Here is a 14920-nt window from a genome sequence, read left to right as displayed (position 1 = left end):
TGGCTTAAACCAGATGACTTTTTTGCGCTAAATGAGGCTTCTCCTCCTAACTATACGAATGCGCATATTGCCCGTCCCCTAATATACAACGAAAACTTTAACCTTAGTCCTAACCTAAATAATAAATATAAATCGTTTGAGGTGCTCACTATGAGGTCTGTCACACCACTGCTTCTATACCTGGCTGTTATCTACCGCCCCCCAGGGCCCTATTCGGACTTTATCGGTGAATTCGTAGAGTTCATTGCTGATCTAGTGACGCATGCCGATAATATAATTATAATGGAGGACTTTAATATCCATATGAATACCCCATCGGACCCTCCAGGAGTGGCGCTCCAGACCATAATTGATAGCTGTGGTCTTACACAAATAATAAATGAACCCACGCACCGCAACGGTAATACGATACACCTAGTGCTTGTCAGGGGTATCACCGTTTCCAAAGTTATGATGCTCCCATATACTAAAGCAATGTCCGATGTAGGGCTGGACGATATATCGCAGGTTTGTCTCTGTGCGATATAGAAAATGACTAGAAAATGTCTCTGACAATCTTGCACTTTCTGTTTTAGAAATTACATGAATGTTTGTGCCATTGCTTAATAACTTTAATAAATACACTTTTGGTCAATTGACTTAGTTGTGATTTCCCTCTCTGCAAGAAAGTTTAAAAGTAGCATAAATGAATGCAGTATGAAGAAGAATGTTTTAATGTAGACACATAGAATCATCATACTGCTGTGATTATAAGTGTTCATTCAAGGCCAAGGCGAAATATCGTAATATATATCGTATATCGCGATATGGCATAAATATTGAGATATTAAAAAAAGGCCATATCGCCCAGCCCTACGTGCAGCAGTATTTCCCGGTTTGGGGGAACAATCAGGAGGGTGCCGATAGAACGGTGAGGCGTGCAGGCGTGTTCTTGGGTTAAAATGCGTACCTGTTGGCACTCTATAGGAGGGGAAGGCACTGGTGTAATAATGCATTATTTTTCCTAATATTTTTTAGGAGCTACAAGCGACCAGCTGATCAACTGTCAGTTGAACAGCTGTTTTCACTTCTCATTCATTTACTCTGACATGAATGCACTGTCTTCCGGTCGCTCCCTGGTGGTTGGCTGACTGTTGATTGTGCAAGTGCTTGAAGTGATTTGCAGCGGAGCCTGCTTTTTAAATGTCAATATCACTGACGATCACCCTTGGTGGTGGGGGAAATAATATATTTTTGGATGCATCGCAATTTGGACATGGACAATTATAAAATAAATTAGTAAACATCAATAATCTATGTATTCATTGTAAATAAAGGAGTGCAGACAGTTCTAAAAATTTGCCTGACTGCAGCGAGCCAGCTCACAGAGATATGACCAGTTCCTTTATTATAGGACACCTATGATACAGTTTTGCACACATTTCCATGGGTTTAACAAATGTGAAGGTAATTTGTTATTACAAATGCACTGTTTAAAAAGTTGCAAGTGACAAACGTTTATTTAGTGGAGCAAAAAGAAAAATTTAACTGCATCAATATACATAAATGAAAGATGCATCCATAATCTTTAATCGAATAGTAGCTCCTGAATTGTACTCATAATCGAATCATGAGGTGTTCAAAAATTCACACCTTTAATTGACGTCATTTAATCGTAGCGGTTAAAATCATGATCACGATTAAAATGTTATTAAATGGGCAACCCTAAATCATCTTGTGAATATTGTATTACTCCGAGGGGAAATCTCCGTGGCAAAGTCTGTGTAATTTGTCCGCCATGATTACCAGGCCAAATGACACTTGTGCTCTTGCGACTGACTTTGTGTTGCCTAAAATGCATTAATAAATGACGGGTTTTCTGAAATTAAAAAACTTGACGGTATTACTAACTGTTGGGGATTTTAATCGCAAATTATATATATACACTGTTACATCCCTACTCCATTAACAACTATAAAGTCAAGTGCAGTAACGGCATATTTTTGCCGTTACTGTTCAATTTTTAGGGCATTACGGCAAGTGACAAGGGCGGTCACAGCACTCGCCGTGGTTAAATACAAGCTCTGAAATTGACTATACACCATAAAATATTTAGAAAATATAAAACACAATGCAGTTTGGCTAATGAAAATAAAGCCTAACAAACAAGCATTGTTCTTCTCAAACAAGACTGAGTGTTTGGCCAACAAAAATAAACGGGAGTGGTACCTCTCATTTCGAATACACAATCTTCACAGCCTGCGTTCAGTTCGATAACATGACAAAACATTATAACTAGTATCGATGTTATTTGAACACTGATACATTTAGCAGTTAAATAAAGGATGACTGAGCGTCCCAGTAAACAAAATAAAGACTTTATAAACAAGTTGTGACAACGTTCACGACACATCACCTGCTGCATGTTTCCTCACTTCATTAACTATCAGTCACAGCAGCTGATGGACGCTGCACTGACAAAATGAAAGCAACATCAAACAGTTTTCTCCTTTGCTGTATAATTTTAGTATGGGATGAATGGGACCGTCCACAATATTGTCCACATCTGTCGCCATCTAAAAACAGCAGCATGCTCTTAAACACACGCCGAAACTCCACAAAAACGAAGCGAGGGAAAAAAAAGTTCAACTAAGCACTTGGCTCTGTTTACTCCGAGAGGAAATCTCTGGCAAAGTGTGTATAATTGTGTTCCGCCAAGTTATTTCAAGCTGAACGACACGTGCGCATGCGCCAGTGCTGCTGTGAGTTAGTTTCCGAAAGTAAGCAGTGTTGCCTAAAGTACGTTAATAAATTACCTTGTTTTTTAAATTAAAAATTTAAGCAGTATTAATAACTGTCGGGAAATTTAACGTTTGACACATGTGGATTAGAGTGTATTTTGCTTTACACATGAAGGCCAAAAGTATTTATGTGTATATTTAAAAGCTGAACTCTGTTTCTGTTGCTAACCAAAACAGCGGCACTTATCAAGGCACAGAAACAGGTGAACGTTGCGGAGAAAATGTCTTTACCGAAGATTAGCTTTCCAGTAGACTGATAGGTCGTCGCCTCACAATGTTGTTGGCATAGTCTGCCTTTGTTCTTACCACTTGTCAGAAAAAAAATGCAACTGTCCTCTTTATGTAGCATTAAACCACAGCTTCACTAGATCTATTTTGTAGGGCAGTAAATACGAAATATTTTTAAATATTAATCCAAAAACCCATTTCTACAAACCCAAAGATCTGCATTTAAAAATATAAACACTTATAGACAGACACTATCCAAAACAGATTATTTTATTGATTAGTTACACCGTCTAAGCTGCTAGATCTAGACCAACACCAGATTTAAACAAATGTATGTGCATTATTATCACCAGATTGCAGTAACATGGCCCCCAAAAATGCGCAAGTTAGTATTTTCATGCACACTTCTGCAATTTCAAAGCTTATATTTCTAAGGATTTAAAAAATACTTGTTTTATGTCAGCTGACAGCATTCATCTTTCCTATTATGTCAGTGCTTTGAACAGGTCATAAAAAATTTGAGACAAGTCGATAAGCAATCTCTAGAAATGACTCTGCATGACTGCGCGCCACGTCCTAATCAGAAACAACACAGTATAGTAGCAGCACTGAATGTTGCATACAGAGCCCCGGGTGTGAAAGTGTGATTAAAACCATTTTTTTTAAAACCAACATGTTGCTAAACGGCCGGGTATTTGAGTTTGAGTTGAGTTTGATTCCAACATGCAAGCATACAACATTACATCACAATTTCCAATTTCTCTTTTCAACATGTTCGAAAAGGAGTAGGAAGAAGCAGGGCTTATTTAATCATACCCCTTTTCTTTTACATAACAGTTGCTTAAACTTTTGTTCACTTCATGTTCTCAATTTATTCACAATATACTCCATAAGTAATCACAATAAAAATAAATAAATAAATAGTAATTGGTGAAGTAAGTCATATTTCATATGATGAGATACATAAGATTATTTTGAGAATGAAATTTGTGAACACTTTAAGTTTGAAGAGTTTATTGAAGTGGATCATATTATTAGCACATTGATTTCTTTACTTAATCCATTCCATAATTTCCTTCCACATACAGATATAATGAAGGTCTTAAGTGTTGTACATGCATACAAATGTTTTAAATTACATTTTTTTCAAAGATTATATTTTGTCCTCTTTTGTTGAGAAGAATTGTTGTATATTCTTGGGTAGCAGGTTATAGTTTGCTTTGTGTATAATATTAGCTGTTTGCTAATTTACTATGTCTTGGAATTTCAGTATCTTTGATTCAATAAATAAAGGATTTGTATGTTCTCTATATCCAACAATTATGTATTATTCTAACTGATCTTTTTTATAACACCGTTTGTGAATGAAGTGTACTTTTGTAATTATTTCCCCACATTTCTACATAATAACTCAGATATGGTAACACTAGCGATCAGTAGAGAATATGAAATAGGGCTTGGCGATATATCGATATAAACGATATATCGCAGGTTTGTCTCTGTGCGGTATTGAAAATTACAATATCGTAATATTCGAGTATACATTCTCACGCAGTTGCTTTTAGCTGCGGGCTTTACACAACAGGCGTTTCTCACGCCTTCTTGTGTCTCCATCTCACAGAGATGGAAAACAAGCCCGCCTTCTTACATACGTCACATACTTTCGCGCGTCTAGCGTCATACGCTCTCGCCTAACAGAGAGGTAGCAGCATGGCTAACGTTAGCTGAGGCAGGTCGAGCGGAGCTTGTGACAATACAAGAGAGAGATGGTGCGAGACTGATCACAAATGGAGGAAGAACAATAAATGCCCAAAATAAAGAGCAGGGGATCCATCATCTGGTGGTTTGGCTTCAAGTGGGAAGATATTCAGCAGACAACAGCAATATGCAAAGTATGCAGCAGAAGTGTTACTACAAAAAGGTAGCAACACTATTAATTTGTTCTTTCATTTAAAAAGTCACCCGTGAGAGAATGAAGAGTATTTAATAAATACAGTTTTGGTCAATTGACTTAGTTGTGATTTACCTCTCTGCATGAAAGTTTAAAAGTAGCATATATTAATGCAGTATGAAGAAGAATGTTTTAATGTAGACACATAGTCATCACACTGCTGTGATTATATGCATCAAGTGTTCATTCAACGCCAAGGCAAAATATCGTAATATATATCGTATATCGCAATATGGCATAAAAATATTGCGATATTAATAAAGGCCAATATCGCCCAGCCCTACTATGAAATTATTTTTGGTCTAGAACATGTTTTGCTTTATTCATTATTTATGTTTTTCTTGCTACTTTAGGTTGTATATTTTTTACATGATATTTATCATTATACCTAGAAAATTTGGTTTTATTTACTCTTTCAATTTGTATTCCGTCTATTTGTATTTGACATTTTCTTCTACTGTTACCAAATAGCATTATTTTAGTTTTACTGAGATTCAACGATAGTCTGTTTTTGTCAACCCATCTTTTTAATTTGTTAATTTCTTCTGTTATAATTTTTCTTATCTTCTGTGTGTTCTCTCCTGAATAAAACACCGCTGTATCATCCGCAAATAATACTGACTTGAAATCTTTTGTAACTTTACAAATGTCATTTATATAGAGATTGAATAATTTGATATTTGGTTTTAAAAACTTGGCTGCTCAGAAAACCCCCTGCTGTGTACGAATGAAAGAGCTTTGAATTTCATAATAATAAAGCATATAAAAACATGCACCTGGAGATAGGTTGATTGGCAACACTAAATTGACCTTAGTGTGTTATTGTGAGTGTGAATGTTGTCTGTCTATCTGTGTTGGCCCTTTGATGAGGTGGCGATTTATCCAGGGTGTACACCACATTCCGCCCAAATGCAGCTTGAGATAGGCTCCAGCACCCCACGCGACCCCAAAAGGGACAAGCGGTAGAAAATGGATGGCTAACGATAGACGATGACTTCAGTTGACACTGGTTAAGTTCTGTACTCCTGCATTGCTACTTTAGATATAATGCTGAATTTAGGATGTAGCAAAAAGCTTTTCTTTCATAGAATTTTTGTAACTGAGTTTTTTGCATTTAAATTTAGTGAACTGATTTTTTTACATCTAATTAAGCTGACACTTTCATTGAAAAAAAATCAGTGTAAAAAGTCTAAAAAGTCAGTGTCGAAAAATTTGTCGCTTCAAAAAGCAACACTCACTTCCGGTAAATTAAGACAGAAGCAATCGATCCTGTTTCAGAACCATTCAGAGGTGTCATGTTTAAAGTCACGTGTCTAGTTTGAAGTCACGTGTCATGGGTCTTGCAAAACAGCATAAAAAGCAGTTAACAGGGCTCCGCAGGCATAATACAACATAAACACTTCAATGCGGCCCGCTGGATATTTTCAAACTAAAGAAATTATTCTAATGGTTAGAATCTGCAATTGTGGGTGACATACAAAAAGATCTGCTTCAGGCAGACAAGCCACTAAAATAGTGGGACCGAGTGCGCGAGGCTTGTATACGGAGCAGCGAGTGTCAGACAAAGGCAAAGTTCTTGATATTATATCGAATAAGTGGATGTTTTTTACCCGTCGCGTTTGTTTCCCCCGTGTGTGTTGCATCTTTGTTGCTCTTGCTCGATTATAAAAGATGTCGATCAAGGAGGTGGTCTGCAGCAGAGGAGCAATGTTCATATATTCTCAATATTCAGTGTTTTATTGTGCGTAGTTAGTATTGTACACCCCACATTCTGTATGTTTATGTACATTATGAGTGTCTTGTCATTAAAAAATTTTAAAAAGCCATCTCAAAAACGTAATGAACTTTAATAGTTATTTTACTGAATTACCTGACATTCAGAATTCATATAAACATATGTGGTAGGGGTGTAACGGTACACAAAAATTTTGGTTCAGTACGTACCTCGGTTTAGAGGTCACGGTTCGGTTCATTTTCGGTACAGTAAGAAAACAACCAAATATACATTTTTGGGTTATTTATTTACCTAATTTTTAAACAATGGCTTTATCCTTTTAACATTGGGAACACTATAATAATTCTGCCCACGTTAATCCACATTAAACTGCCTCAAGTTGTTGCTTTGATTAAATAAAATGACAAAACTTTTCTTTTTTTTTTCTTCTCCTCTCTGAGCTGCAACCTTATCGTGGTAGAGGAGTTTGCGTGTCCCAATGATCCTAGGAGCTATGTTGTCCGGGGGCATAAAGCCCCCTGGTAGGGTCTCCCAAGGCAAACAGGTTCTAGGTGAGGGATCAGACAAAGAGCAGCTCGAAGACCTTTATGAAGAAGAAACATCATGGACCCAGATTTCCCTCGCCCGGACGCGGGTCACCGGGGCCCCCCTCTGGAGCCAGGCCCGGAGGTGGGGCACGATGGCGAGCGCCTGGTGGCCGGGCCTGTTCCCATGGGGCCCGGCCGGGCACAGCCCGAAGAGGCAACGTGGGTCACCCCTCCAATGGGCTCACCACCCATAGCAGGGGCCATAGAGGTCGGGTGCATTGTGAGCTGGGCGACAGCCGAAGGCAGGGCACTTGGCGGTCCGATCCTCGGCTACAGAAGCTAGCTCTTCGGACGTGGAACGTCACGTCACTGGGGTGAAAGAGCCTGAGCTAGTGCGCGAAGTCGAAAAATTCCGGCTGGATATAGTCGGACTCACTTCGACGCACAGCAAGGGCTCTGGAACCACTTCTCTCGAGAGGGATTGGACCCTCTTCCACTCTGGCGTTGCCGGCAGTGAGAGGCGACGGGCTGGGGTGGCAATTCTTGTTTCCCCCCGGCTCAAAGCCTGTACGTTGGAGTTCAACCCGGTGGACGAAAGGGTAGCCTCCCTCCGCCTTCGGGTGGGGGGACGGGTCCTGACTGTTGTTTGTGCTTATGCACCAAAAAGCAGTTCAGAGTACCCACCCTTTTTGGGAACGCTCGAGGGAGTACTGGAAAGTGCTCCCCCGGGTGATTCCCTTGTCCTACTGGGAGACTTCAACGCTCACGTTGGCAACGACGGTGAAACCTGGAGAGGCGTGATTGGGAAGAATGGCCGCCCGGATCTGAACCCGAGTGGTGTTTTGTTATTGGACTTTTGTGCTCGTCACAGTTTGTCCATAACAAACACCATGTTCAAACATAAGGGTGTCCATATGTGCACTTGGCACCAGGACACCCTAGGCCGCAGTTCCATGATCGACTTTGTAGTTGTGTCATCGGATTTGCGGCCTCATGTTATGGACACTCGGGTGAAGAGAGGGGCGGAGCTTTCTACCGATCACCACCTGGTGGTGAGTTGGCTGCGATGGTGGGGGAGGATGCCGGACATACCTGGGAGGCCCAAACGCATTGTGAGGGTCTGCTGGGAACGTCTGGCAGAGTCTCCTGTCAGACAAAGTTTCAATTCCCACCTCCGGAAGAACTTTGAACATGTCACGAGGGAGGTGCTGGACATTGAGTCCGAGTGGACCATGTTCCGCACCTCTATTGTCGAGGCGGCAGATCGGAGCTGTGGCCGCAAGGTAGTTGGTGCCTGTCGGGGCGGCAATCCTAAAACCCCTTGGTGGACACCAGCGGTGAGGGATGCCGTCAAGCTGAAGAAGGAGTCCTATCGGGTCCTTTTGGCTCATAGGACTCCGGAGGCAGTGGACAGGTACCGACAGGCCAAGCGGTGTGCAGCTTCAGCGGTCGCGGAGGCAAAAACTCGGACATGGGAAGAGTTCGGGGAAGCCATGGAAAACGACTTCCGGACGGCTTCGAAGCGATTCTGGACCACCGTCCGCCGCCTCAGGAAGGGGAAGCAGTGCACTATCAACACTGTGTATGGTACGGATGGTGTTCTGCTGACCTCGACTGCGGATGTTGTGGACAGGTGGAAGGAATACTTCGAAGACCTCCTCAATCCCACCAACACGTCTTCCTATGAGGAATCAGTGCCTGGGGAATCTGTGGTGGACTCTCCTATTTCTGGGGCTGAGGTCGCTGAGGTAGTTAAAAAGCTCCTCGGTGGCAAAGCCCCAGGGGTGGACGAGATCCGCCCGGAGTTCCTTAAGGCTCTGGATGCTGTGGGGCTGTCTTGGTTGACAAGACTTTGCAGCATCGCGTGGACATCGGGGACGGTACCTCTGGATTGGCAGACCGGGGTGGTGGTTCCTCTCTTTAAGAAGGGGGACCGGAGGGTGTGTTCCAACTATCGTGGGATCACACTCCTCAGCCTTCCCGGTAAGGTTTATTCAGGTGTACTGGAGAGGAGGCTACGTCGGATAGTCGAACCTCGGATTCAGGAGGAACAGTGTGGTTTTCGTCCTGGTCGTGGAACTGTGGACCAGCTCTATACTCTCGGCAGGGTTCTTGAGGGTGCATGGGAGTTTGCCCAACCAGTCTACATGTGCTTTGTGGACTTGGAGAAGGCATTCGACCGTGTCCCTCGGGAAGTCCTGTGGGGAGTGCTCAGAGAGTATGGGGTATCGGACTGTCTTATTGTGGCGGTCCATTCCCTGTACGATCAGTGCCAGAGCTTGGTCCGCATTGCCGGCAGTAAGTCGAACACATTTCCAGTGAGGGTTGGACTCCGCCAAGGCTGTCCTTTGTCACCGATTCTGTTCATAACTTTTATGGACAGAATTTCTAGGCGCAGTCAAGGCGTTGAGGGGTTCCGGTTTGGTAACCGCAGGATTAGGTCTCTGCTTTTTGCAGATGATGTGGTCCTGATGGCTTCATCTGACCGGGATCTTCAGCTCTCGCTGGATCGGTTCGCAGCCGAGTGTGAAGCGACCGGAATGAGAATCAGCACCTCCAAGTCCGAGTCCATGGTTCTCGCCCGGAAAAGGGTGGAGTGCCATCTCCGGGTTGGGGAGGAGACCCTGCCCCAAGTGGAGGAGTTCAAGTACCTAGGAGTCTTGTTCACGAGTGAGGGAAGAGTGGATCGTGAGATCAACAGGCGGATCGGTGCGGCGTCTTCAGTAATGCGGACGTTGTACCGGTCCGTTGTGGTGAAGAAGGAGCTGAGCCGGAAGGCAAAGCTCTCAATTTACCGGTCGATCTACGTTCCCATCCTCACCTATGGTCATGAGCTTTGGGTCATGACCGAAAGGATAAGATCACGGGTACAAGCGGCCGAAATGAGTTTCCTCCGCCGTGTGGCGGGTCTCTCCCTTAGAGATAGGGTGAGAAGCTCTGCCATCCGGGAGGAACTCAAAGTAAAGCCGCTGCTCCTTCACATCGAGAGGAGCCAGATGAGGTGGTTCGGGCATCTGGTCAGGATGCCACCCGAACGCCTCCCTAGGGAGGTGTTTAGGGCACGTCCAACCGGTAGGAGGCCACGGGGAAGACCCAGGACACGTTGGGAAGACTATGTCTCCCGGCTGGCCTGGGAACGCCTCGGAATCCCCCGGGAAGAGCTAGACGAAGTGGCTGGGGAGAGGGAAGTCTGGATTTCCCTGCTTAGGCTGTTGCCCCCGCGACCCGACCTCGGATAAGCGGAAGATGATGGATGGAAAACTTTTCTTCTACATATAAAAAGGGCAACATTAAACAGTTTCAAGTCAACTCATCATGCTTAATTTATTACAGCATTTGGGAAGCCTGTAGTTGACTTTTATTATGTAATTGTTATATTTTTGTCAACATGTGATAGCAGGCACCCTGCTATTCAAAACTACACTGCTACGTTACTAATGATTCATGTACCTATTGCTGAAAAATAGTACAATTGCAATAGGAGAGACTATTCATCCCTAAAATCTATGGAGTTCATGTTAGTTCATGTGAAATAACAGACAGACAGGGCTTTGCTGTCCCTAACACACACACACACACACACACACACACACACACACACACACACACACACACACACACACACACACGCGCACACACACAGTAAAATGAGCTAACGTAACGCTAAAGGCTAATTAGCCTTCACATCACCTCAAGCCAGAACTGTGAGCGAGCTGAACTGCAGTTTAAGTTTCTAGAATGTCAACGGGCTCATAGTGATGTTTGTAATAGTTGTGACTGGAAAGTGTTTTTTATAATTTGGGGAGTGTACGATGTCCGCTGCTAAAAACACGTCTGATCGACAATGAAGCATTTTCAACATGCGTTCTGAATCGCTCTGAATACGCACGGCTGATTGGCTGTTACATTGCTCTGAATACGCACTGCTGATTGGCTGTTACATTGCTCTGAATACGCACTGCTGATTGGCATTGTATGTAACCAATCAGATGGTTGTGTGGGCGGGACAATGCTGGGTGCTCACTGCTCAGACAGGCAGAAAGCAGAGCAGCTTGTTAAGACTTTAGAATACAAACTCGTTCGATACACCCTCGTACCGAACCGAAACCCCCGTACCATAACTGTTCAATACAAATACACGTACCGTTACACCCCTAATATGTGGGATTTACAATATTAACTATAAACAATAAAACACTGAATATTGAGAATATATGAACATTGCGCCTCTACTGCCGACCAGCTCCTTGATCGACATCTTTTATAATCGAGCAAAACCAACAAAGATGCAACAAACAATGAAAAACAAAAGGGATAAAAAACATCCACTCTTTCGATATAACGTAACTGTTCTGCAGAACGTTGTTGTAGAAAGTTCTGCAGTGATATTACATCAAGTTCTCAGGCTTGTCACTGCCCCGCACACTGTGTTTACATATCTATATACAATTGAGTTTTGAATCACTAAATGTTTTAAAACACTTTTTTTCCAACGACATTTTTCAGCATAATCTGTAAATAAATTAAGTTCACAAAATTCAAACCCAAAAATTTCAGTAACATTAATTCATTGTCAAAAAAAGTTTTTGTACCAGACACAAATTTACCTCCATAAAGCCTCTTCAATTAGAAACATTTGAGTCAGAAAATATGATACAAAAACAGCTGAATTACCATGTGTAGTTACATATTTTAAAAGTTTTAGTAGAATCCTAAGTACCCAACCTGTAAATACTAAAAATCCAATCAGAACCACAATTAATTCCCTAATAACAGCGTGCAAATAATTCCTAAACTGCAGCAGGGATGAGGGCCATATCCTTGGATCATGTGACTTATAGTATTATGTGACTTGTAGTATTACCTAAATCCACATCCTTGGATCATGTGACTTGTAGTATTACCTAGAGAGGTTTCATCAGTTTCAGGATGCACACTTACAAAAACTATTTTATAATATCAGAGACAAAAACAACTTGTCTTACTTAGTATGATGCCATGTACTTCCACACCACTAGACGGCCAAAACCACGAAGTATGGGTTCTGTCCGCCGTTTCTTTATTAGTTTTTCCTTGCCTCTGTCGCCGAAATGCGTGTTCCTATTAGTTTTCTTTAATAAGCTTGTAGTTGTAGACCTGTAGCATGTGCCCTCAGACACCCTGTTGTGAAGTAAAGCCACATAAATAGTTGGCTAAATTGCAGGTTTAAGCCCGACAGCCTCCCAGTCAGGAGATTGAAGATTCAAATCTCTTGAGTGAATTGTCCATGTGTGTGTATGGACTTGACTGCAAACCACAATAAATAAAACATGTTAAATGAACACCTCTATTATTGTGCCAAAAACAGTCCATTGTCATCTTGGATGTGTTTTGAGTGATAGATTTGTATTAACTGTGCAACAGTGGGTTTTGGCTTAGGTTATAATTGGAGGTAATGTAAACAAAGTCGGGGCTTCACGGTGGCAGAGGGGTTAGTGCGCCTGCCTCACAATACGAAGGTCCTGAGTATTCTGGGATTCAATCCCGGTGTCAAGCCAAATTTGTGCCCAGCCGAAATAAGTGCTCAGGGGGGGTGTGCGCATGCGCGCACCTGCGCAGTCCACAGGTGAGCCGGGCAGTTTTTTGGCAGGGCGGCGTCATTGACAAACCAACGTGTGTGTAGCGAGAGAGAGAACGTCCACTATTTTTAAAAGCTTGACTCACCAAAATTAAAACTACTGATCTTATGTTTCATCCTCCATCCTGCCGTTTCTCCATACTTACTAGCCTAAGACAATATATATCACAGTAACTTTGGTATGATACGGTTTTTCTTTTAGCTACCAATATCAGCAAATCCACAGGGGCAATTATTTGGTAAGCCGTCCCATACACACAGTATACAATAGGGTGGGCATATATTTCGCTCTTAAGACGCTAAATATATGCCCCGACACGCTTGGGCACTTATTTCGCAGCGAGCCCTTATTTCGCTTGACACCGGGCTTGGGATCTTTCTGTGTGGAGTTTGCATGTCCTCCCCGTGTATGCGTGGGTTCCCTCTGGGTACTGCGGCTTCCTCCCACTTCCAAAGACATGCACCTGGGGATAGGTTGATTGGCAACACTAAATTGGCCCTAATGTGTGAATGTTGTCTGTCTATCTGTGTTGGCCCAGCGATGAAATGGCAACTTGTCCAGGGTGTACCCCGCCTTCCGCCCGATTGTAGCTGAGATAGGCACCAGCACCCCCCGCGACCCCAAAGGGAATAAGCGGTAGAAAATGGATGGCTGGATAAAAAAAGTCTTATAGAGCAGTGGTTCTCAACCTTTTTTCAGTGATGTACCCCCTGTGAACATTTTATTTAATTAAAGTACCCCCTAATCAGAGAAAAGCATTTTTGGTTGGAAAAAAGAGATAACGAAGTACAATACAACACTATGTCATCAGTTTCTGATTTATTAAATTGTATAACAGTGCAAAATATTGCTAATTTGTAGTGGTCTTTCTTGTACTATTTGGAAAAAAATATATAAAAATAGCTAAAAACTTGTTGAAAAATAAACAAGTGATTCAATTATAAATCAAGATTTCTACACCTAGAAGTAATCATCAACTTAAAGTGCCCTCTTTGGGGATTGTAATAGGGATCCATCTTGATTCATGAACTTCATTCTAAACATTTCTTCACAAAAAAAAGAAATCTTTAACATCAATATTTATGGAACATGTCCACAAAAAATCTAACCGTCAACAATGAATATTGCATTGTTGCATTTCTTTTCAGTTTATGAACTTACATTCATATTTTATTGAAGTATTATTCAATATATATATATATATATATATATATATATATATATATATATATATATATATATATATATATATATATATATATATATATATATATATATATATATATATATATATATATATATATATATATATATATATATATATATATATGATTTTTGAATTGAATTGCCCCAAGTGGAGGAGTTCAAGTACCTAGGAGTCTTGTTCACGAGTGGGGGAAGAGTGGATCGTGAGATCGACAGGCGGATCGGTGCGGCGTCTTCAGTAATGCGGACGTTGTAGCGATCCGTTGTGGTGAAGAAGGAGCTGAGCCGGAAGGCAAAGCTCTCATTTTACCGGTCGATCTACGTTCCCATCCTCACCTATGGTCATGAGCTTTGGGTCATGACCGAAAGGATAAGATCACGGGTACAAGCGGCCGAAATGAGTTTCCTCCGCCGTGTGGCGGGGCTCTCCCTTAGAGATAGGGTGAGAAGCTCTGCCATCCGGGAGGAACTCAAAGTAAAGCCGCTGCTCCTTCACATCGAGAGGAGCCAGATGAGGTGGTTCGGGCATCTGGTCAGGATGCCACCCGAACGCCTCCCTAGGGAGGTGTTTAGGGCACGTCCAACCGGTAGGAGGCCACGGGGAAGACCCAGGACACGTTGGGAAGACTATGTCTCCCGGCTGGCCTGGGAACGCCTCGGGATCCCCCGGGAAGAGCTAGACGAAGTGGCTGGGGGGAGGGAAGTCTGGGTTTCCCTGCTTAGGCTGTTGCCCCCGCGACCCGACCTCGGATAAGCGGAAGAAGATGGATGGATGGATGAATGAATGATTTTGAATTATTGCTGTTTTTAGAATATTTAAAAAAAAATCTCACGTACCCCTTGGCATACTTTCATGTACCCTCAGGGGGACGCGT

The 14920-nt window shown here is 42.4% G+C and overlaps 1 protein-coding gene across 5 annotated transcripts in view; it reads right to left on the bottom strand.

Moving 5' to 3' along the window:
• Window positions 1–14920, bottom strand: part of kmt2ba (lysine (K)-specific methyltransferase 2Ba) — an 86846-nt gene that overhangs the window by 70625 nt on the left and 1301 nt on the right. The window lies entirely within an intron of this gene.

The sequence above is a fragment of the Nerophis ophidion genome, linkage group LG04 (assembly GCF_033978795.1).
Source record: "Nerophis ophidion isolate RoL-2023_Sa linkage group LG04, RoL_Noph_v1.0, whole genome shotgun sequence".
NCBI lineage: Eukaryota > Metazoa > Chordata > Actinopteri > Syngnathiformes > Syngnathidae > Nerophis > Nerophis ophidion.
The sequence above is the reverse complement of the archived record's forward strand: the minus strand, read 5'-3'. Positions and strand labels throughout refer to the sequence as shown.